The sequence below is a fragment of the Triturus cristatus genome, chromosome 1_2, assembly GCF_964204655.1.
Source record: "Triturus cristatus chromosome 1_2, aTriCri1.1, whole genome shotgun sequence".
NCBI classification, from domain to species: domain Eukaryota; kingdom Metazoa; phylum Chordata; class Amphibia; order Caudata; family Salamandridae; genus Triturus; species Triturus cristatus.
The window spans coordinates 89,942,568-89,966,299 of NC_140580.1; the positions used below are offsets into that span (position 1 = coordinate 89,942,568).

At 42.2% G+C, this 23,732-nt stretch overlaps 1 long non-coding RNA gene across 1 annotated transcript in view; it reads left to right on the forward strand.

The window, feature by feature from the left end:
- The first annotated feature begins 4,088 nt into the window (after positions 1 to 4,088).
- LOC146866871 (uncharacterized) overlaps positions 4,089 to 23,732 on the forward strand; it is a 52,959-nt gene continuing 33,315 nt past the window's right edge. Inside the window, exon 1 of the long non-coding RNA XR_014965936.1 lies at positions 4,089 to 4,433. This is a non-coding gene — a long non-coding RNA (uncharacterized LOC146866871). The remainder of the gene's footprint in view (positions 4,434 to 23,732) is intronic.

The window sequence follows — 23,732 nt, forward strand, 5'->3', positions numbered from 1 at the left end:
AATACTAAAAATTGGGATATTTTGCTCTTTCTGCCACACCTCTGACTCCGCCCACTGACCCAATCCACAAGTTATTCCTGCCCTCTGATTCTCCGCCCACAGTTCCCCTACTTTATTTCCCCCACTTCGACCACTGATCAGGTGTAAAGAGAAGCTCAGATCTTAGATACATGGTCCCTGATTACATGGAGCAGTGGTAACACGACGTGCCCCTCTTGAGTGCGGATTGTGTTCGTGTGCAGTGAGGACCTACTGGCTGTGGATGGTTTAATTATGCTTTTTTATTGATTGCACTACTCACCCTAACAACCACATTGTCTCCCAATTCTAAACAATGGGCTTTAGTATTTACTAAATTCAAAGGTAGTTCTACTTATCGACTTCAGAAGGATGAAAGGTTATTTGGCACCTATTTGTGCTGGAACATGTGGCTTGCAGTGCACACATGGCAAAACATCCATTACAACGCAGTCATACAACGGCTTACGTTTACAACGTAACTGTTACAATACAACTGCCTTTATATCGCATGCTTTTACATCGCATGCCATTACAATGCATGCCACTACAACGCATACCATTACAACACATGCCATGACAACACATTATAAGGTAAGTAATGGAGATTGTTTTAGTATTAGGGTGGGTATGGGTTTTGGGGTACATGAGAATAGTAATTTTTACCCCTACACTATCCATCACTTTCCCTACGGTTGCACTCACTGGAGTAGGAATAGTAATTTTTACCCCTACACTATCCAACATTTAGTCATTTTTACCCCTGCACTATCCAACACCTACCCTACTGTTGCACTCACTGGAGTAGGAATAGTAATTGCTACCCGTGCACTATCCAACACTTACCCTACTGTTTGCCCTAAAAGTATTATGCGTTGTAATGGTATGCGTTGTAATGAAATGCATTGTAATGAAATGCATTGTAATGGTAGTTTTTAAAAATGCGTTGTAATGGCATGCGTTGTAAAATATTGCAATGTAATGGTAGTTGTGATGTAAAGACTGCGTTGTAAAAGCATGTGTTGTAATTGCATGCTTGTCACATCATATATTCGCACACCTAGATCACTGCCCACTGAACTGTGCTGTACAGCCTAGAGGGGTTGTTGAGTTAGTTTACTATGTCTTGAAACGCTGGAAGTTATGACCTTGTTTTAGTGGAGAAGTGGGGTTTTCTGTGGGGAAGACGTGTATAGAATAGTGGAGGGGAGATTCAGGCGTCATGGTCTCCACTGGAGTTCCAGGCTACAGCAGCTCTTGGTGGTTAGGAAGGTGTTATGCTCCACGTATTTATGTGAAGCGCATTGTGTCATTGTTATTGCGTAACTGGGGTATGAGCAGTGCCACTGGAATTGTGCAGCTGTGGAGGACCAAATTATGCAGCAGGGTTGAGTGAATTATGCAGCAAGAAAAGGCAAATTATGCGGTGTAATGAGGCAAATTTTTCGACAGTATTATTTCATTATTTTGGCATTTTTAGACTTGTTACACTTTTTGGGCATTCGTTGCACCTCATTAGTGCCAATTTCACACCGAATTATAGCAATAAGGAGCATAAAAGTGACCAGTCAACCTTTGCAAACAGCCTTCTGCTGCATGGTAACACATGATGTGTTTTTAGTAACATTTGAACCGTTTAAGTTAGAAACACATTTTATTGGTTAAAATCTGACGATTGTGTAGCAGATGATGGATTATATGGCAAATGTATAATTCTGTAAAAAACTATTTTGATGCACAATCACATTATTCCAGTGGCCCTGGGCATGAGCCATTTTGGGTTGGAGAGTGAGTTCTGGCCTCTATGTTGTGTGTGGCCTTTATCAATGAAGATGCTGGGAGGCCAATTACACACAAGTGCCTGATGGGAGGGCTTTGAGGGATGGGGGCCTATGTTGTTACCTGGAAATGTATTAATGACATTACATGTTACAAAAGAGTCATAAAGGCAGCCTTAGTATTGGGGCATTGTGCATGAATGAGTCTGTTGTCTCTGGATCACTTTTATGAGCATTTGTGAGCATGTATGTGTGCAAGGGGGCTGTTTTGTATCTGTTCAATGGAGATTATTGGTGTATTTGTGCAGGAGGGGGTTGGTATGTGGTGACTTTTGGAGGGCAATTAGGCACCTGAATATAGTAACAAAGTTGTGTGCCAGAAGGGAATGAGTGTACTCTTACCACCCCTGGGATGCTGGCTTTTCTGTGGCTAGTGACATATTCCTTGTCTGGTTGTGACCGGTGCCTATGGCAGGTAGACACGTTTAAATGGTTGTGTGCGGTGCGTATTTTAAAAAGGAACTAGTGTAAATGGGTAAATTAAAGTCAGTGTGGTTGGCTGTCCAGAAGTGTCTCTGTGATAACTATGTGTGGGTGGGACTTGGCCCTTGTACGCAGTGCATAATTTATAAAATAATGAATGCCCATGCCCAAAACATTTCTTAAAAGCCTGAGGCCAACGCGGTGAATTTGCCGAATTCTCCCCTGTCTAGGCATAATTTCACCTTGTTCCTCTTTTGTCCACCACTCTACACTGCATCTTTACAGGGACAGACTGGCTGGAGCGTTTCCTCGGTGGGCCGCCAGGGTGGGGGCTGGTTTTTGTTACCGGGCCGGTTTGCAATATCGGCCCCCTGTAACAAAATCGGCCAAAACCAGCACTGGCAAACAGCTTGACCACACCCGCCCGCCCCTCCCCCCGGGGGGGGGGCGGATGAGCAGTTTGCCAGGGCCGGTTTCGGTTCCCAGTCCGGCCCTGCACGTTGCAGGCTATTTTTCATCTCTGCTGTCTGCCTTTGCGCTATTTTCCCTTCATGTTCTTGTTCCTGATAATTAACGCAATAAGGAAGAAACAAAGATGGGTTGATTGAAAAGGGAAAGAAGGGTGGAAGGTTGAAAGGAGGTAAACGTGAAAGTAAGGCAGGGTGATAGAAAGGATGGATAGATAAGTGGTTGAAAGTATTCATAGGTGGATGGATCAGTGAACTTGTGGTAGAGTAACTTGAAATCTGAGGGGGAGGATGGATGGGTGGATCAGTTGAGCGATTAAAGACGTTATTGATGAATGGGTAAGTAATTCAAATGATGAATGTATGGGCGGATGGCTGGATGGATGGATGCATACATAGATAATGGATGTATGAAATGATGGATGGATGGAACGGCTAATGGATAGAAGGAATGGTTAAATATTGAATGACTGATGAAAGAATGAATTGATGGCAGAATGTATAGATGAATTGGTGGATATCCGTTGACAGAAGGAAGGTCGAAGGCATGAATGGATGGATGCTTGGATGGAAGAGACAACTGAGCTCTTCAAGAGAGGTTCAGTCTTAGCTGCCATCAGAGGTTTGCTTTAAACTGGGGTGTATTTTCATTTTCTAGCTACTCTCTTGCATATGTAGAGGGTTTGTGGTGCAGGCTTTTGTACGTATATTCTTCGTTTATGTGCTGAGGGAGGAGTGTGTGTCGAAGATAAATCGACATGCATGCATACAGATGAAGTTTTTTGTCTGTTCTCGTTCTTGCAGCATAGTTGTGTGCTTATGCGTACTCATGGCTGTTTGCACATATGCCGAGGGAAAACGGTGTGGATGTATGCACAAGGCTCTTGTTTTTTTTGGTGTAGAAAGGGCTCGATGGCTCTTGTTATGTTCTTATGAATTTGTAAAAGGGCAGTGTGCGTGCATGTGTGAGGGGGGCAGGTGTGCATGTTTGTGCCCGCCTGATCGTTATATACTTAAATCTGTGTGGGTGTCTGTGACTATACACGATGGACGTGCTCTGCGTGTGTGGGGGGCCTGCTTGCCTGGTTGTATGATGTGTTTTCTTCCACGCGCTTGTGCGGAGGGTCATGTTTTGATAGGTGTTTGCGGCTGCTCACATATCGTGGGATGGCAGTGCTTTTGGTGCAGATATAATAGGTAGTTGTGTGTGGGTGGTGGGTGCCTGTGGTTTTTAGGGGGCTCGTATGCCAGCCCCGTATTTCGAACCCCTCTCCCAGATCAAAGCGCCGGGCCTAGCGCGGCCTCGGGATGTCGCTCTCGCGAGAGCAGGAGCCTGGTTGGCGGCTGGCCTTCCTCCCAAAGAACATTCTCACTTTCTGTGGGATTGAGCTGCGGCCAGGCTCTGCCGCAGGAATATTTACTTTACAAATCTCAAATAGATTCCAGCATATGGAAAGAGTTGTATATGTCAGCGCTGGAGGCCCCGTTAGCACGCCAGCTTCTTCGAAAACAGCCTTCACCCGTTCGTGCCCTGCGAAGGGGCAAATTGCAGCATGAAGCCATCTCATGGCTGCCCACTACGGCCCAGCCAATCCATCACACAGTACCTTCTCCCGCGCCCTGCTTCCCAGGATTCTTCGGATTCTAGTCAACTACGTCATGGCAGCGGTGGTCAGGTTCTTATAACGTAAGCATCTTTCTGTTCATATTTGCCCTTCTCGCCCAGCATAGTGAAATTGTCACATATGTTTGTCTCCTGAATTTTCTAGACGTTCTTAGAGGGGCACAGGCTGTGCCACACACAGAACTGGTGGGGCTACCTTCAAAGGGCAATTGTAAAGATTGTGCGCACGTGTGTATGTATGTATATATATATTTGCCTATATATTTATATATAGGTGCATGCATAGTCACATACATAGAAAGTCAAATTTAAACATTTTAAGGAAACGTACGTTCGTGCGTTGCCTCAAACAAACGCTTAAAGTACTCCGTTTTCTCTTGGCACGGTCAAAGCTTCTGTTCTTTGTTCTTTTGTTCTGGGGGGCGCCGGGGGATGGGCGACAAACAGGGCTGGAACAGAAGCCCCATCTGACCCTCCTGTGGTGACGCCACCGTATCTCAGTAACGGAGCAGATGTGCGTGTTATCGTGAAGAGAAGTTACTGATAATCCCCAGTGCCCTCCAAGCACATGTCTTCCAGTTGTGACGTGACAGCAAGGCTGTAGCTCGGCATACAAAAACGGACACTTTCAGGATGAAAAATGGGACTGCGACCTACACAAAGCACAAACATCCCCCAGTGCATCTCTAGAGGCTGATTGTTAGGTGGGTACAAAAGAGGTTACAGGTAAACATTGGGAGGTCCCCTACAACGGGTGATCATGAACATTTTATGTATGAATGTATATATATATATATATATATATTCACTTAAAAAACCATAGGTTTCACGCATGTTATAGTTAGGTGGATATTTCACTCGTAAAAAACCAATGAAATTCTCCCGTTATAGTTACTTCAGATAACTATAACTTGCGCGCCCGGAATCCTCTGTTCATGCCGTCACATATTACATCACTCATGACATGGTCAGTGGCATCACCCTTGACATCACTGATGACATCATCCTTGTGGTAGAGTGGCGGTCGCGCGAGTTATAGTTATCTGCAGTAACTATAACGGGGGAATTTCATTGGTTTTTTACAAGTGAAATATCCACCTAACTATAACATGTGTGAAACCTATGGTTTTTTAAGTGAATTTGCAAGGTTTTTTAAATGCTAATTCCTAACTATAACGTGTGTGAAACCTATGGTTTTTTCAGTGAATTGGTACGGTTTTTTAAATGCTAAGTTATGTATGTATTATAATTTTTTTTATATATTTATTTTTCAATAAACTACTTATTACATTTTTTTATTTAATTTTTTATGGTTTTTCACCGTGCACGCACCATGCGCGCACCTCCGCGATTTAAAAAAACACTCTACCCTGCCCACTTTTCACGTTCGCCACCTTCCTTTTCCACTCTCGCACTGAAAACAAACAAAATGGCTGCCGACACTTCCTGGTTTCGACCGATTCGAACGTTGACTGACATGTAACAACCAATCAGAATTACGCTCGCGCACGTTAGGGTGCGCGCACGGTGCGCGGCTATAGATATGTATGTGCTTTTAAATGCAATTTTCTCAGGAACTACTGAACAGATTGACTCCATATATGCAAAAGGCACTTCCCTGACCTGAGGACTACCTCTCTGTCAAATTTCAAGTAATTCTGTTCAGCCGTTCGGGCTGTACCCTCGGCTAAAGGTCCTATGGGAAAATGCATGGGGAAAACGCGTTTTGAGACCCCCTTTTTTCTCGGCCCCCGCTTGACGAATCCCCCCGAGACTTTCAGGGTAGGAGCTGAGCGGAGCGCCCCATTAGTTTTGAAAATTTCGCGAGGATTCGTCAACTGGCGCCAAAGTTATTCAAAATAGAATTTTGAGATTTCCTATGGAAACACGGTCCTAACTATAACTATCTACTGGCGACCGCCAGTAGATAATATATCGCCAACTATCGTCACCACTACTTCCAAAGAACAAGTGCGGACCGCCAATAAGTGCAATTTTTCTTTATTCTATCTGAAGAGTTATTGCTGCCATTACGTGTTTCAGCCGTTCACCGGCCTTGCTCACATGACCTATTATATATATATGTGTGTGTCTGTGTGTGTGTGTGTGTGTATATATATACATATGTGTGTGTGTATATATAAAACAGACTGTGAATTAAACATTATTATGGTCTGTGGAAGGTGTAGTGGTCTTTGGAGTGTTTCAATCACTCCTTTTCTTCTCTTCAAACCACTGTCTTCTGCAGTCTCTCAGTTAGACACTTATGGTCTTTTTCTCTTCATATCATTCTGAAACAATCAGTATATCTCACACTGCATCCCTTTCCTCTTGGGCCCCCTCTTTTCACTCCCTCCTGCACATACTTCCTTGCATCTCTTTTACTTCACCAATCCCCCCTCACTCAGCGACCTCAAATACCTGTACGCACTGCATTGTCTTTACCTTTGACCCTGTCAATATTTCGACGCCTATGTACCTCTTTTACACACTTATGCATATGATCACAATTATAGTTGGCGCATCTGACCATTGATTGCTCTGTGAGCCCTGCAGAGAGGCTGAGAATTGTAGAAGCGTTTATGATCCACTAATGGGCACTGTGAGAGGTTTAGACTGAGCTAGGTCTGAATACCACAGATCTCAATCACGGCCAACTCACAACCTGATCTCACATGCAGGCGACTCTTTACACAGGGCACACTAAATATGAGTAATGTGCTGCATGAAGAAAACAACAGAAACACAGCATCCTGGAAAAAGCCAAGTAAAACGTGAAATGTAAACTAGAAGAACATCTCTCTTCCTGGGCTGAGAGGGTTACATTTGTTTTTGCCGACAGCGGCCCTCACCGGTGTCGGGGCACAAGAAGGGACCAGGACATTTACAGATGGGGCACAGGTCCTCACTTAGCGACATCACTGACGTTCCCGCAGTTGTCTGGCTTCTCATGATCCTGAGCTCCAGGAGGAAGCCAGCATCCTCTGGCATCCAACTGGCTGTTCCAAGAATTGATCTCTGCAAGGAGGGAGTTCTTGCTACAAAATGCTGATGACAGGGAAGTATTAAACATAGAGGGAGGAGTAACGCCTCCTGTCCAGGAACCAGAGCCAACAGGAGGCGCCGCAACTGCTGCGATGGCACATTTTCTGTTTGGAATGGATGTCTCCCATCGCCAGAGAAAATAGGGCATTAGCCATAGCAGGGCAAAGAGTCAAATGTTTGCAAAGCTTCATTGAGCATGATATGTGCTTCCCTGAAGCATCTTGTTTGGTGCCCAATAGGAACCTGAGTACCCTGTACCACAGTTACTGGGAGCATCTCTTCTGAGCAGAAATAACACCCAAGACTCCGTAGCAATGGTGGGCTCCAGCCTTTAGCACAGTCTGATCCAATTCACTGAATGTCCTTCAGAGTACCAGCGTAGCAGACACTCCCCAAATATCAGAAATACAGCTGAACTCCTGCTTTTGTGAAAGGGCTACAAACTCATCTGCTAACAGATCAACAGCACCACCAGCCATGCCGTCACCAAGGTACCACCACCCCATCACCTAACCTGAGTATTATCCCTCCACTAACTCTTGCTCCTGGGCCTACACCCCCCAGACACTGGTCATGCTGCTATATTTGCGTGCGCTTTCACTAATGCACACGCTTCGATAGTTATGTTGTGCATATGTATGTATATATATATATATATATATATATTCGAGGAATATGCTGCTTTCTCACAGAACAGTACTCTATACATTCCCTTTCAAAATGTCATTAGTGGTTTTTCGATGTACTTGCGAGGCAAGTTGCAGTCAAGGCATCCCCTTTGGAAGATTTAAAGAGAGAGCATAAGTAGGTTGGAAAATGTTACTACATTTTGCTAGAGTAATTGCCAGTCACAGGGTAGAGCTCGGTGTGCCGGGAGCCCATTCACAACTGGGATCCTGCGAGCAGCCTCCAAGAACTGCGTTTGAAAGCAGCAATCACCTACACTGAAGAAGTGATCCATTGCATCTGAGCAGCGACATTAAGATTAAGTACTTCTAAAAGAGATGTACTCAAATTCTTGGAGAATTCACACACATCTGAGTAACGATCTCTATACCCAAGCATCCACTGTCCACATCCAAGCAGCAATGAATGAATGAACAAGGTGCTTATAGAGTGCAATACAGTGTCTTTTGAGCCTCATGAGGCTAGACACTGAAAGGAAGTAAGAAGTGATCTTAGCAGAAAAGATGGGTCCTGAGAGGCTTTCTAAACAGTTGGAAGTTGTTTTGCTGATGAAGAGACACAGTAAGAGCATTCCAAAAGGGGGGTGACAAAATGGAAAAAGCGCAACCTCCCAGTCTGAAGTGAGGTGAAGTCTGCAGAAGCAACATGCTAGACCTGAGAGAACGCAAGGAGGGGTATCTGGTTAACAACTTCCGATTCATAGAAATCTTTATGGCAATAGCATAGCACCTTAAATTGGATTCGTTTTTCTTCTGAGAGTCAGTAGATAATTCTACGGGCTTCAGAGATCCTGTCATACTTCTGAAGGTCCATACTAGCCTCACTCGTGTGTTTTGAACCCTTTGCAACCTTCATAATGATGCAGCAGGGAGGCCTAAATAACAGGCGTTAGAATACTTTTATCTGGAATGGATAGCTGCATACACTACAAGAGCTCTCAAATGAGAAGGGATATAATTCATCATCTTCTTGAGATATTTCACTTAGCGGAAGCAAGAAGACACTACATTAGTTTGAGTTACTACCGTAAGACCCTTTTCAAGCCAGGATCCTAGACTTTCGACCCTGTCCACGGGTACAAGCACCGTTCCCAGGTTGGGAGGCCAAAAAACAGAGACCAAGGGTAGTTCTAGCCAAGCAACAGCGCCTCAATTTTTGTCTCCAGAAGTTGTAATTCAACCATTGCACTGTGGCTGACATGCACCCTTTCAATGCTTCTTGGATCTCGGAGAGTGATTCATTGAGTTTTAAAACAAGCTGTGTGTCATGTGTTTAAGACACTGTTCTACATCTAAAATATCTGATAATATTAGCTAGAGGATGGATTTAGTTATTATGAAGGAAAAGGGAAAGTTACGAGCTTTATGGCATACCACAACATGCCAGATAGGATTTAGATCGACATGGGGGAAGAATAAGAGATTGACTTCTACCCTAGAGGAAGGAAGTAAACCAATCTCTGACTGTCCCCGATAGACCATCATCTCCAATTCACCTGACTCACATGGTGTGGTCAACCATATCAAATCCACCTGACATGTCAAGCAGGATGAGCCCACTTGGAAAGCCTAGTTCCAAATCAAGTCTACGATCATCGAGCACTGAAAACAATGAGACTTTTGTTCCTAAACCTGGCCATTTGACTAATGTCAAGAAAATGGCATTCTTCAAGGCAACCACAGAGCCAGTGGTTAAAAACGTCTTGCCAATCTTGCCTAATGCAGGTAGGATGGAGATGGGCTTGTAGTTGTATTTGACTGTTGGGTCACTTGGGTCCAACCACCAACATCTGAGCAGCAATCAACTTACATCACAGCAGCCATCACCAACATCCAGGCAGCAACAAACCTACATCTGAGCACCAATCAACCTACATCTGAGCAACATTCACTTATATTAGATAGCACTCGAACATTCTCTGCCATTTATTGCATAATTTGCAGATTTTAACAAAATATTCTTAGCTAAAAAGCAGCAGTAGCTATCACGGATCACATTGAGCAACATTGCACAAAACACTGTGAAAAAGTTAACTGGTCGCCCTTCAGTTGTTGTTTGCTGTATTCAGATATTTAAATAGGAGTCAATTTTACACACATACTGTAAATATTTAAATTAGATGGATTTGGGGACGGGATTTTGTCTACGGCGAGAAATAAACGCCATAAATAGGTAAAGGTAATCCAAATTAGAAGGTTAGATATTCCTTCTTTTTCATGAAAACGACGCCTGTGTTGAAACAGCAATCCTCTACGTCCAAACAACACCTACACTCAAGCAGCTGCAACCTTCGATGAAGCAGAAATCTGCTACATCTCAAGAAGTATTGAGGACATTTGAGCAGCCATCACTACATCTCTTCTATTTGATGTCAGATGATAACCATCATGTGTTTTACTTGTTCTTGGAAAAAGGGTTTAACCACTGATCCATTTGTGTGCTGACACTTTGATGGTTATTTATTGGGCTTCTCATAATTTGCTCTTGCCTGCACTAGGGACCTAATCTGTGGTTCACATTCTTTGCAATATCTTTCTTTTCAAACCTCAGTGTATTCTATGTGGTTCCTGCCTATTTTTCTTATCATTCAACCTTTACTCTAGATTGAACTTCTGTTTGATTTCAGGTGACTAGCACCACGTGTTCTTACTAGTACTGGGAATATTGACTTAACCGATGATTCACCTTCTAGGGAACATATATATGCTGATCCTTTAATGCTATCCTCTGTGCGCTTCTGGCCATTTGTAACTACCTGCATGTTTGCCAAGGACCTAAATGAAGGGTTCACCTTCGACGTCACCTTTTCTGTATTTTTAAGCTTCAGTGTATCTTTCCTGGTTTCCATCAGTTGCATGGCACTCCCAAACCTGCACAGGTTATCTCTGCCCTTTATGAAAACGGACCTGTTCTACAGCACTCCCAGCCCTGCACCAGTTAGGTCTGCCTTTTAGAAAACAAGTATGAATAACAAAATAAATGTCCACTGGACTGCCTGAGGCATTTTTTTCTCCGATTTTGTTATTTTTACAGTTATTTCGTAGTGTTAAGGAAGTAGAAAACATTGTTATGGGTCTTTGTGCCTGAACTTTTCTGTTCTACCTGTGCTCCAGTGCGAAAGGGGGGCACATTTTAAATTTCCTTCCTGCGTCCCAGACCCGTCGTCACACTAACTCATTCACACACGCATTCATTGGTGGGGCCCATAACACCAACACTCATACGTTTCTCTCACGAGTCTGCACACAGGAGGAACGATGCGCTGGACATGTGGGGGGTACCTTATTACCTATAGGAAAGAAAAATGTATTACAGTATATACATATTTACACCAACACCTATAGGATCCTAACCTTAACATCAAGGCACTCCACCACTTGGTCGAGTGGATCAATTAGTTGGACTGGTTGATGGTGATTTAGAACCAGCTAAAACACATTAAAGCTTCAGAATCCTCTAGTAACCTAAATAAAGAACCACTAACTCATTATTCTGTTAATCAATATTTAGTTTATCTAATCTTTGTTTCAATTTTTATAATAAATTAGCATTTCGGTCAATCAAATTTGAATTTTCAGTCTATCAAAAAAAAATTCATGACATTTTCTATTTACCTATTCTTGCTATCAGGGTTATTTTCTAATTCAATTGGTTCTACATAACCCAAATTCTTTGCTTAATCGTCTCAATCGGAAGCAGGCCAAGACTCAAAAGTCCGGAAAAGTTCTTTGCTCGGCACGACACAGTCCCAATGATCTCCAAAGGACCAAGTAATCGTGCAAGCGAATCGATCACAGGACACACTCTCCTCCGGACATGATCTGCTACCCCCTCTCTATCCTACTACCCTTTTTAAGTCTTGCCTGGCGTAGGCTGTGCGCATGCGCAGTCTTGCTGGCGAGATTTAATGAGATGTGGTATTTTCTGTAAGGGGCATTAAGCCCCGCCCCTCTTTTCCATTGGCTGGCATCACCGTTTATGCTAAACGGTGGCCAGCCATTGAAAAAGAGCTGTTGGTGACGTATTTGCTCGGCTTTTTGAGCCGTCCCACTTGGACGGGCTCGCCTGAATTACGTTAGTCGCAATAGGTTTCTTATCTTTATGGGGCCAAACACATGGCCCCATAAAGACAAGAAACCTTTTAGCAGGCGAGGCCGTCCAAGTGGGATGGCAGAAAAACCAGAGCAAATACGCACTGGCCCCAAACACAGTCTTACAGCTGCTAATGGCCGAATTCACCGGGAATACTGCAAGCCCAAACCACACGTCGGACATTAACAATACTACTCGGAGAGGGAGGGCGAAATGTCGCTTCACCGAGGATTCAAAACGCTGCAGTTCACATATTCATTGCCACTTGTTAGCGAAGAGTATTTACTTGTGGTCCTTCAGGTATCTGTCGCTCTGTCACATTAGGTGTTTTATTCTTATTAAATGGATTTAGTGACTTGCTGCCCTTCTCCACTCTTACCTAGAAGACACTCAGTTTCCTTCCGATTTTAAGATTTCCAAGCATGCCGTCAGCGTGCTGAGACATGAATGGCCCACGTTTCTTAAACCTCGGTGGGTGGAAAACTGAATGTTTGCAACTCAGATCTAAACTGGAAACCTTCACCGCTCCTTCCAGCCCGCTTCTGTTAACTGCGGCATTCTCCGTGTCATTGAGGATTTATTGATCTGAGCTTATTGGTAGCGCTGAAGTCTGTTTCTCCAGTATTTGGAGTATATCGATATAGTACACCGCGTATGTACTAGCTTGGTCTCAGCCTCACTATTTTTAAAATTTCTTCCTCTGATCCGTTCTTGTTCCTGCTTTAACTTTTCCGTTTGTAGGTTACTATAGCCACATTGATTTGTCATTTCACTGTCTATGGCCACTGCCGCTCGACCCCATAGAGATTATCGGATGACTGTGTGTAGGAGCACCTCGGGACATGTGTTGACACTTACTTCTGCAAACCGGGACACTTTCAGGCGCCTCCTTGTGAATTTTGTTAGATTGTGCTGCAGTAAAATGTTTCTTTTTTATGTAAACCCTGTGCTGAACTCTAGAACTGTTAATGCCTCTGTAATGTCAATTACATTTTATCTCGCAACTTCTGCTGGCTCTGGAGCGAGGTAGGCTTCCGCAGTAACATTGTGTGTGTTTTCAGCCTCGGGGTGGGCAAGGCTCCTGTACCACAGGACTAGGGTATGCCTCTGCCCTTCTGCTCTGACAGCGTCCTGACCCTCGCTGTCCAGCCCCTGCCTGTCCCATCCCCAGCCTGTCCTATCCCGAGTAGCAGTAAATGGGACAGGCTAGAAGTCTGTGGCAGTTCGATCATGGCGGCAGCACGGTACCTGGCGAGGCTTCCACTCTCTATTCCGGCAACAGCATCTTGTTTTTTGGTAGGCACAGGGAGATTGAGTGATTTAGCTAGAATCACGGGATGTTGAGCCAACGCCGAGGCTCAAAACTGGTCCCCCAGCTCCAAAGTCGGCAGCTCTGGCCGTAAGGCCACATCCTCTCCAATAAAACTATGGATACACGATTTTGTAATTTAGTGGAATGTGTAGTATAGTTAAGAACTTAAGGTTCATATGTCGGATGCTGAGTTATGTATGCATCCAGGTTTGATTCCCAGTTGGCCAGAAAAGCCCTTTATCTGTCAGTGGTCCATAAAACGAGACGTGTGGAGCAGGGTACTAGTAAGAAGGGCATTCTACGAGTTATAAAACTGTGACATCTTGTACTTATTCAAGTCATATATATTTGCTTCTATCAGCGTTATTTCTTCAGATGATGGTACTTGTGACGTCGAGTTTTTAATGGTAACTTAAAAACTACCGGGATTACAATTAGCAGAAGACAGAAAAAATGCCTCTTGGTCAACAGCTCACGCACAACTTGGGACAGCTTGAGAGGTCTGCACCAACATGGTATTATAAATATCGATTTTTATGTCGTTTTTATGACAGTACATCTAGTAGCACAATCAGGGTCATGGCCTTCGGATCACAACAGATGTCAGCGGTGAGCGTTAACTCGCTCAAACAAATTACTCATTCCTGGGCACTGAGTGTGAATGACCATTTGAAAAAAACAACGGGTTGCATGCACTAGGGCTTTAGGTTGTGACGTCAGTGCAGCTCTAAGAGAACAACCGGGAAAATACTGGGGTTTAGGAAGATACACCAAGTTACCTTTTTTTGCTCTGCGCGCTCGTTTTGCTTAATTAAATGATGCTCTGCTTTAACGCCCGTGACATTTTGCAACCTTCGAAATTGCTCACAGAGAAAATAAAAAACGAAAACAGATATGTCGTAGGCAGTGAATAAGGGGGCGTGGTGAGGACGCACTGTTTTCTGTCTGGTATATATTCACTAGTGCTACTTAATATAGGTTGCATCTCGCTGACACAACTGCGACGAGTTAAAAACATATATATTTTTAAGTATCTTTCTCTCTCTCCGTGGACAAATAAAGCTACTGGAAAACAACAAGACACACAGAAGTTGCCAGAGGACAAAAGCCACGTGTTTTAACATAAATAATTATGTAAATGACTCTGTTTCACCAACTTATAGGCATTAACACGCATATTTTAAACAAGCATTTGCAATGCAATAGGTCTCGCATTAATGAATGTTTGAGCTATTGGCGTTGCTAATAATAATGCAACACCAAAAGCTCAAACTTTCAGTAATGCGAGACCTATTGCATTGTAAATGCTTGTTATAATAAAATTCTGGGTAACATCAAACATTTTTTAGACTACGAGAGAATATGATTGGTCCATTTGGCGAAATTTGCAATATGGTCCAGTTTTCCCACTGACTTGGGTTCTCAGAGAAGTTGCTGGGTCACTTCCTCAGTCTATGTCATGCTCATGCAACATTGTTGAATCTTGGTTATGTGTGGCCATTGTTTTCTCTAGTAATTTCCACTGACTGAAGTTTGGCAGTCCTCCATGTTCCTATCCTTGACCAGGAACACTGTGCTCTGAATTTGAGGATGCCTGGAGATGAAGACATCGCACTCACAAGACGGTGGCCACTTCCGAACTCCATTTTGAATGTCATGGCTTGGTAGGCCCGAATGCCAACTTAAGCAAAGCAACCACAAAGAATAATTAATATGCGGAAATGAAGATTCTAATGTTAAAAACCACACTAATCCCTTTATGTATTAGTATTTTCCTAGCTTATAGTGACATTTAAAGCAACAATACTCACCATTTGGCATCAACAGGAACGCAAACTTCACCAAAGCAACATAAATCATGCAATATTCTATCAACAGAAATACTATTGTTAATAAGCGTACCACAATTAGTTATTAGAGTTATTCTGCCATACAAATAGCAATGAGTCCCGCGTGTAATTTGTGTTTACCAAAAAGGCATGTTGTTGGTTAGTATAACACAGCAAGCAATTAATTCAAATTAAAATTTAAATTGATTACATAATTAGTATTTTGCAAAATAGAGAAGGTATACAACATTTTGCTTTACCTGCTCCATGAATCCCCCCTTTGGTGATTTTTAATATCACCATAAATTCCCTTAAATTTTGATAGAATTTATAATAGAAATGAATTTAGTTCTCTTAAGTTTTGTTAGGTTACATGATTGTTTCCCCTGTTTCATCCTCTCTAGTCTTTTTATATACATTCTCTTTCCATTCTTCTAATTCTATATCTTCCATTTATCTTTCCTTTCTTTCTTTCTCTCCTTTCTTAGCAGTTTCTCTTTTTATATGATTTTGTATTTTTCTTCTTTTACAACATAAGCATCCTAGTCTCAAAATTAATACTAAATATATCACACATGTTAATGGAATTAGAATTTTACCAATAAATGTACTACCTAATTTTAGTAAAACGTTTTTAATAGTAGAAAACCCTTTTCCAATCTTTTCCCAAACACCTTGAACCTCCAATGGAACAATCTCCTTGTGCAAGTCAGTTATATTCTTAATGTATGTCTTTAAATCTTGAATTTCGTCAGGAATATAAGTACAACAATGTTGAACCTTCAGCATTCCACAGACTCTTCCCTCTTTGGCCAAAATATTATCAAGGGCAAGTCGATTTCGCATTACCATGGCTCGCATGGGAACCATTTCTGTATTACTAATAAAAATCCTCCAGCAGTGCTTGTCGATAAGCGATCCACTACTGTAGACAATTTTCTAATTTTGTGTGCATTCAGAGATATTCCAACGGCTGGTATCAGTGCTCCAAAAATATCCCCTACAATTTTTGACCAACTCTCCCTCCTTCTACGTGTTAGTTGTCTACCTATCTCATGTGCACCATCTTTTCCCCTTCCCACATGAAATATCTTTGGGAAGACCAGGCCTAGATAACATGTGCCATACCAATGGTCCGGTAATCGATAATAAGCTTTGTTCCCACAGATAAAATATAATCCAGGGAATACTGGATCATTTCCTCCTTTAAATCCCCATCCACCCATGATTCTATAAGTATCATGGCAGTCACTCGCACCTATGAATGAATTATCATATACAGTTTTATTTCTTCTAATACACAATTTCCCTTTCTGAGGCCAAGCTAAAGCCATAGCTGGACTAGTTTCTCCTTTCAAATGTTTTTCTCTTTCAACGCCCCAGACTGTCTTTTCTTCCTTTCCCTCAGTTATCTTCTTTTGCATTCTTATTCTTCTTTCTTCTACCATATCTAGAAAAGTATTTTCTTCTTTCTTCAAACTACAAGTAAGATTATTTCTGAATACTGACTCTAAAGTTAATTCTCTAGTTTCTAGGAAAAATTTACCTAAAACTTTACCAGGTTTTACTCTATTCAGTTCAGGAACTACAGGTACTTGTGAAAAAATGTTATCTACATCAGAAAAATAATATTCTAGTTTCCTTGTTTTATAAAATAAACTTGCTAATACACTACATGTTATTCCATATGTTACTGGAAGGTGATGATATGTCACTCCCTCAGACACTGATGCAGGTAACTGCATGTAGACGTAGCAGTCTCTCACATCCATTGTTTTTACATATTCATACAACAATTTTGAGAAAACATTGTTAGAAAAATCAGTAATGGACCTATCTTTATGTAAGTAAGTTCTATCTATTTCTTTAATCGGATGAATATCATGAATCTTTTCTACATCAGACTTATTCTCGCTATGACCTTCTATCGTTTCAAACGTTACTTTAAATGAAACTATTAAAGCTAACGCACTCCACAGAAGCATTAGTAATGCTGTACAACAGCAACACACCTTGCACCAACTTCGAAGGAACACACATGTAGATTTTCTACTTTCTGTGTTTGCCATTTCGGAAAATGATCAGTGTCAGCCTCGTCTACACACAACTAGTTTTGTCTAAGCCCACGGCTCTAGGCGCCTACTTGGTTCTTTTCGGTTATGTCTCTTATTTGGTATTTTCAAAATTTTCTTCTGGAACACCTTGATTTCCTCAATTTGGCATTTGATCGTCTTTTACTTTACTCTCACAGTCATGATTTAGAATTTCCTGAACATCCGTCTCTTCCCCGATGTCGAACAAGATAACTCTCAGGATTTCCGATTCTTCGTCTTCCTCAACCACTTCTGGTATAATCACCCCTAGATCCCCTTGGCTGTCTGCTTCCTCTTGTACTTCAGGAAGTGCCACGTACGACCATTCTGGTGACTTATACTTCTGGTTGGGTTTCTTAGTCCGTTTTCTTTCTTCTGACGGTGTCTGTTCAATGTCTTTTGATTTATCTTGGCTAGACACCTCATTCACTTGTTTAGCTCTAGATGACTTTACTCTTGTCAATTGGTATCTCAATCTCTTTATCTTGTTTGGCCAAGCTTCCTCCTTTGCTGGTCTTTTCAACTTGTTTCCCTTTTCCCTTCTCTCAGTTCTCCATGCTCTTTTTCTCAGAACTTGACCTTCCTGTACTACTTCGTCACTGTCCTCAGATTCAGTTCCACCTTGACTCTTACTTTCAGTAGTTTTTCTTTCCGTAACTTCCTTTTTCTTATCTACTTCTGTCCCTCCTCGTGTTTCTTCCACATAATCTTCCTGCTGACTAACTGTCCATTCATCTACCTGGATGTGTTGTTTCCCTACACCTCCTCGGGGTTCTTCCGCAACGATCTTTCCCTCTCTCTGTATCTAGTACCTCACCATATACCTCTGTGTTTTCAGGTGGAATTTCTCTTGTTTTTGCATGTGGAGCTTCTTTATCCAGAATTTCTTTGACAGTCTCTTCACTGTTTTCATTTACTCTTTCATGTGCTTGTACTTGTTCAGTGTCTGACTCTGAGCTAGTGTCAGAAATCTGTAATCTCCTTCTTAATGGTAGATTCTCTGGTGCTATAACTGGACTTGATTCTAACTCCACCTTTTCTGGAGCTGGTCTTGTTCTTGTTTCTTCTGAATCCGACTCGGAACTGGTATCAGATTCTTCAAAATATTCCTCTTCCCTGTTATTCACTGGATTTGGAATTCGCAAGGTATGACTAGCATGAATCCAATTCTTCACTCCTGCACATTTCACAGCTGTCGTCGTGGTCAAGATTACCTGACATGGTTTACCTCACCGTGGGACCAGACAATTTCTTCTTCTATGCACTTTAACTCTCACCCAGTCACCTGGACTTAGATCATGAGCTGGCTTCTTTTCAAGAGTAGTTGCATCCGATCCAACCTGATGAAACACAGAATGAACGGAATCAGCCAACCCCTTGCAATAATCCAACACCAAGTCATCAGATATAGGCAATAGTTTGTTGACAGGAATGAAAACATGTCTCATTGCCCTCCCCATTACTATTTCATGGGGACTCAATCCAGTATTCCTATCAGGGATAGATCTAATAGTCATGAGCACTAGAGGCAAGACATCAGGCCATTTCAAACCTGTGGCTAAACACATTTTTCCCAATCTATTTTTAATGCTGCCATTTACTTGTTCCACCTCACCAGAAGCATCTGGGCGATAAGCACAATGAAGTTTCTGTTGTACATTCAATGCTTCACAAATCAGTTTCATGATTTCATTATGAAAATGCTTTCCTCTATCTGATTCAATCGTGACTGGAAAACCAAATCTGGTAATGAACTCTCTCAATAGTAGTTTTGCTACAGTAATTCCATCACTCCTTCTTGTCGGGTATGCTTCCACCCATCGAGAAAATAGGCAAACTACCACTAGAACATATCTAAGTCTATTGCAGGGGGGCATTTCAATGAAGTCAATCTGCATTCTTGTGAAAGGCCCTCCTTCTCGTCCTATCGTTCCTAGGCTCACCACTGTTTTCCTTCCAGGATTATATTGCTGACATATAAGGCATCTCTGACATAGTCTCTCAGCTAAAAGTCTAAACTTGGCATTATACCATGTCTGTTTGAAAAGTATAATCATAGCATCCCTTTTTACATGTGCTTGTCCATCATACATTCGTGCCATGGTAGAGACCATGCTATCAGTCATGACTGGCCTTCCATCCCTATAAACCCAAACGTGATCGTTCTCTCGAGGTGCACAACCTGCTTTTATCCACTGTTTCCTTTCCTCATCTCCTGCTTTTTCTTGTAACTGCCTTGCCTCCTCCCATGTATTCACAGTGTTAGAAAAAAGCAAGGGACATGAACTTATTTCTTTTTCCCTGCCGCGATTTACTGAATTCTGTTTTCGTGCACAATATTGTGCCATGTCATTAGCAAACTCGTTCCCCGCTGATATATAGTCAGCGGTTTTTGAGTGTGCAGCACATTTTACTACTGCCAATTGCTTAGGCAGCTGTATTGCCTCAAGCAACTTTCCAACCACTTCTGCATTCCTTATAGGAGTTCCACTCGATGTCAAAAAGCCTCTTTGGCACCAAATTTGCCCAAAGTCATGCACCACACCAAAGCCGTACTGACTATCAGTAAGCACAGTGACTCTCAGATTCTTTCCCAACTTGCACGCTCTTGTTAATGCAAATAGTTTAGCAACCTGGGCTGATTTTACTCCTTTCAGACAAGATGCTTCCAATACAGTTGCTACAGTACAAAATGCATAAGCTGCACTCAAAATCCCCTTGTCTGTTCTCAAGCATGACCCATCCACAAACATCACATAGTCACTTTCTGTCAGAGGTACATCTATTATATCAGGGTGTGGCTTAGTACAAAAATCAAGCACTTCCAAACAGTCATGATCCACATCATGCCTGACTTCCACATTCTCAGCATCAGCTAACAATGTTGAAGGGTTCACATTAAGACACCTCACAAGGCTCACATTCGTTGCACCTAAAATGACTTTCTCATACTTAGTTAGACGACTATGCGTCATAAACTGAGTGCGACTCCTAGTTAAAAGGATCGCTACGTCATGAGGCACAAACACTCTCACAGGATATCCCATCACAATTCCTTCACTCTGTTCCAGGCTCTTATAAGTAGCTGCTACAGCTTTCAAACAACCAGGCAATGCCACAGCTACAGGATCTAATATAGCCGAAAAATATGCAATTGGTCTTCTCAATTTTCCATGTTTCTGCGCATCCATTTCTTTCGCTGCAATAGAGCTCAAATCTTTTTCATAGTCAAGCATGCCTAGAGCTTGTGCTTCACACAAACCATCTCTCAATTGTTTAAAAGCCTTCAACTCCTCTTTATTCAATTCAATGGGGTCTTTCACATCGCTCTTTGTCAAACGTACCAGAGGTTTTGTAATCAATGGGAAATTACTAATCCACTGACGGCAATATCCAACCATTCCAAGAAACATTCTCACCTCTCTTTGAGTCATTGTGGCTCTCATTCCTTTGATTATCCTGATTCTATCTGCAGTCACTTTTCTTTGCCCTTTTTCAATTTTATGGCCTAAATACTGTACTTCTTTTTGACAAAATTGCAACTTTGATGGGGATACTTTAAGTCCTCCATCTGCTAAATGATTTAGCAATGCAACTGTATCTACTACGCAAGCTTCTCGAGTCCTTGATGCTACCAATAGGTCATTGATATATTGGACTAATACCGATCTTTCAGGCATTTTTAAATCTTCTAGGGACTTCTTCAGAATCTGATTAAATATCAATGGACTTTCTGTATACCCCTGTGGGATTCGGCACCATGCCAAAGTACATTCGCCAAACCGGCACGCAAAAATCTGTTGGCTATCAGGGTGCAATGGAATAGAAAAGAAAGCATGACACAAGTCAATGACTGTGTACCATTCTGCATCATGAGGAATCTGATATAGAATCACAGAAGGATTTGGTACGATGGGACAACATGATACAACAATTTTATTCACCTTTCTCAGGTCTTGTACTATCCTGAAAGTTCCGTTAGGCTTTTTCAAACCCATAATTGGCGAATTGCCTGGACTACTCATTATTTCTCTTAAAATACCTTGTTCAATCATTCTGTGTATTATAGGAGTAACTCCTGCAATTATTTGGGGTGTCAGTTTATACTGTGGAATATTTGGGTAACTTACTCCTTCCTTTACAGTAATTCTTACGGGATCTACATTTCTCATTAATCCCATATCTTCTCCTGTAAAATCCCATATCTCCGTTTTCACTGTTTTCTTCAATTCCCGAGGCAATTCCTCTGGGTCAAATACAGCAAATGCCTCTGTTACTTCGGGTTCCATATTAGCCATAGTCATTTTGTACAGTACATCCTCATCAGGAGTCTCAAAGGCTATGACATCAGGAGTACAGAAAATTGTGCAGTTCATCTTACACAACAAGTCCCGTCCTAACAAATTTACAGGGCTGGTATCGCACACGACAAAACGGTGCATCTCGGAAAATTTCCCTATTTTATCCTTAACTGGTTCAGTAAGATACGTTTTTATCTGTCTGTTTGAAACTCCAACTACTTGGATTGTCTCATCCGAGAGAGGAAGATTTTTAACATCAGCTGATCTAACAGTTGAACGAGTAGCACCAGTATCTACTAGGAAAGTAACGTTTTCGGCATTTATCTTTCCATCCACAAAAGGGCCTGTCTGGTCTACTTCCAGAGTTGTGCCAAGTACGCACTCTTCTTCCTCTCCTCGGCACCGTCACTAACTCTCTTCTGACTCACTCTCATCGCGTTGCAGCCAATACTGCGAAACAGCACTAGCGCGCGGTAGCTTAGTTACCTGTTCTTCGGTGTAGAATCCTGTCTCATTACTGTATCTCTGAGGGTTTATGCTCTGTGGAAAAGGCAGTTTTGGCACCTGACACTGTTGGGCAACAACCTGCTGCTGTTGCTGTGGTTGACAACTCACCTCATTCTGCACCTGTGGATGTAATGATGCATTATCACCATTAGCACTTGGGGGTAATTTACACTCGGATTTCCAATGCCCTATCTTTCCGCAGTTATGACATGGCCACTTCTTTTTGGCTTCTTCTATACTAATCTGTCCTTTTCCTTTTCCAATATTGGGTTTTTGTCTCATATTGCTCATACCATTTGCCTGTTCAATCAGTTGGGCTTCTTGTCTGTCTGCCACTTTTACTTGAGCCCACATGGCTTTTTCTTTTAACTTACGTTGCTTGGCTTCAATCTCATCGCTAAAATATTTTGCATGCCTTAATACTTCATCTATATTTTTATTTTGCCAATCCACAGTATGCTGTTTAATCATTTCATTTAATTCAGGTCGCAACCCGTACACAAATCGATATACAAAATGACTTAAATCTTTTTCACTCACATTTTCATCACCACTGTATTGTTTAAAGGCCAATAACAATCTCTCATAATAGGCATGTACAGATTCTTTTACTTCTTGATGAGGTCTATCAATTTTTACCCAATCAGTTTCTTTTGGAGGTACTTTATTTTTCAAGAAGGTAACTACCTGTTCCTATTTTCTCATTACCTCTGGATCAGGGGCACCTGCTTTTATGATCTCTAGGGTATTCCTGAGAAGGCCAACCTATCGTAATTTTACATTCTGCCCATAAATCTGCTGGCACAATTATGTCAAATAGACTGTTCAAATCAATCCACAGTACTTTTGATAATTTGACAAACCTTCCGGACTCGGTGGAGAGGGTAGGTCAATACGGCGGACATGAGCGGCACGCAATTTCTACTTTATGAGAGATTCTAGCTCCATGTACACCCACCGAGTACTGCTGCTGTCTTAACTGTTACCGAATAGGGTAATACCAGACACTGACAGGTACTTCAATAGTAGTCATCATCTGGTGTGACACGACCCAGTTCAGAATACTGTTATTATTAGTTTTACTGTTTTGTAGATAGTGTTTTTTTCTTAGGTCCTGAAGAATCGCGAGTACACACACTCATAGCGAGAAACATGTTGACCATCTTTTAGTTCACTCACACATGAGACATTATACTCCGTTGAGTGCCACCTTTTCACGTTTTTAATCAGGGAAGAAGGCCCCAAGAATAAAATTGATTCCCAGCTGGCACTTTAACCCTGTTTTATACCACATAGTCACATCTACACCACTTAGGCCCCCTCACCCGCACTTCACAATACGGCTGTCGGATTGAAGATCTCCGACAAAGTGCCCCTTATAAAGGGAGCCCGTCGGGCATTGCACCGCCGGCCCGACGAGGAGCTAGCCCATATGATGAAGCATGACACCTGCAAGGGTGTGTGAGGGCATTATTATCCGACAAATGGATTACCAA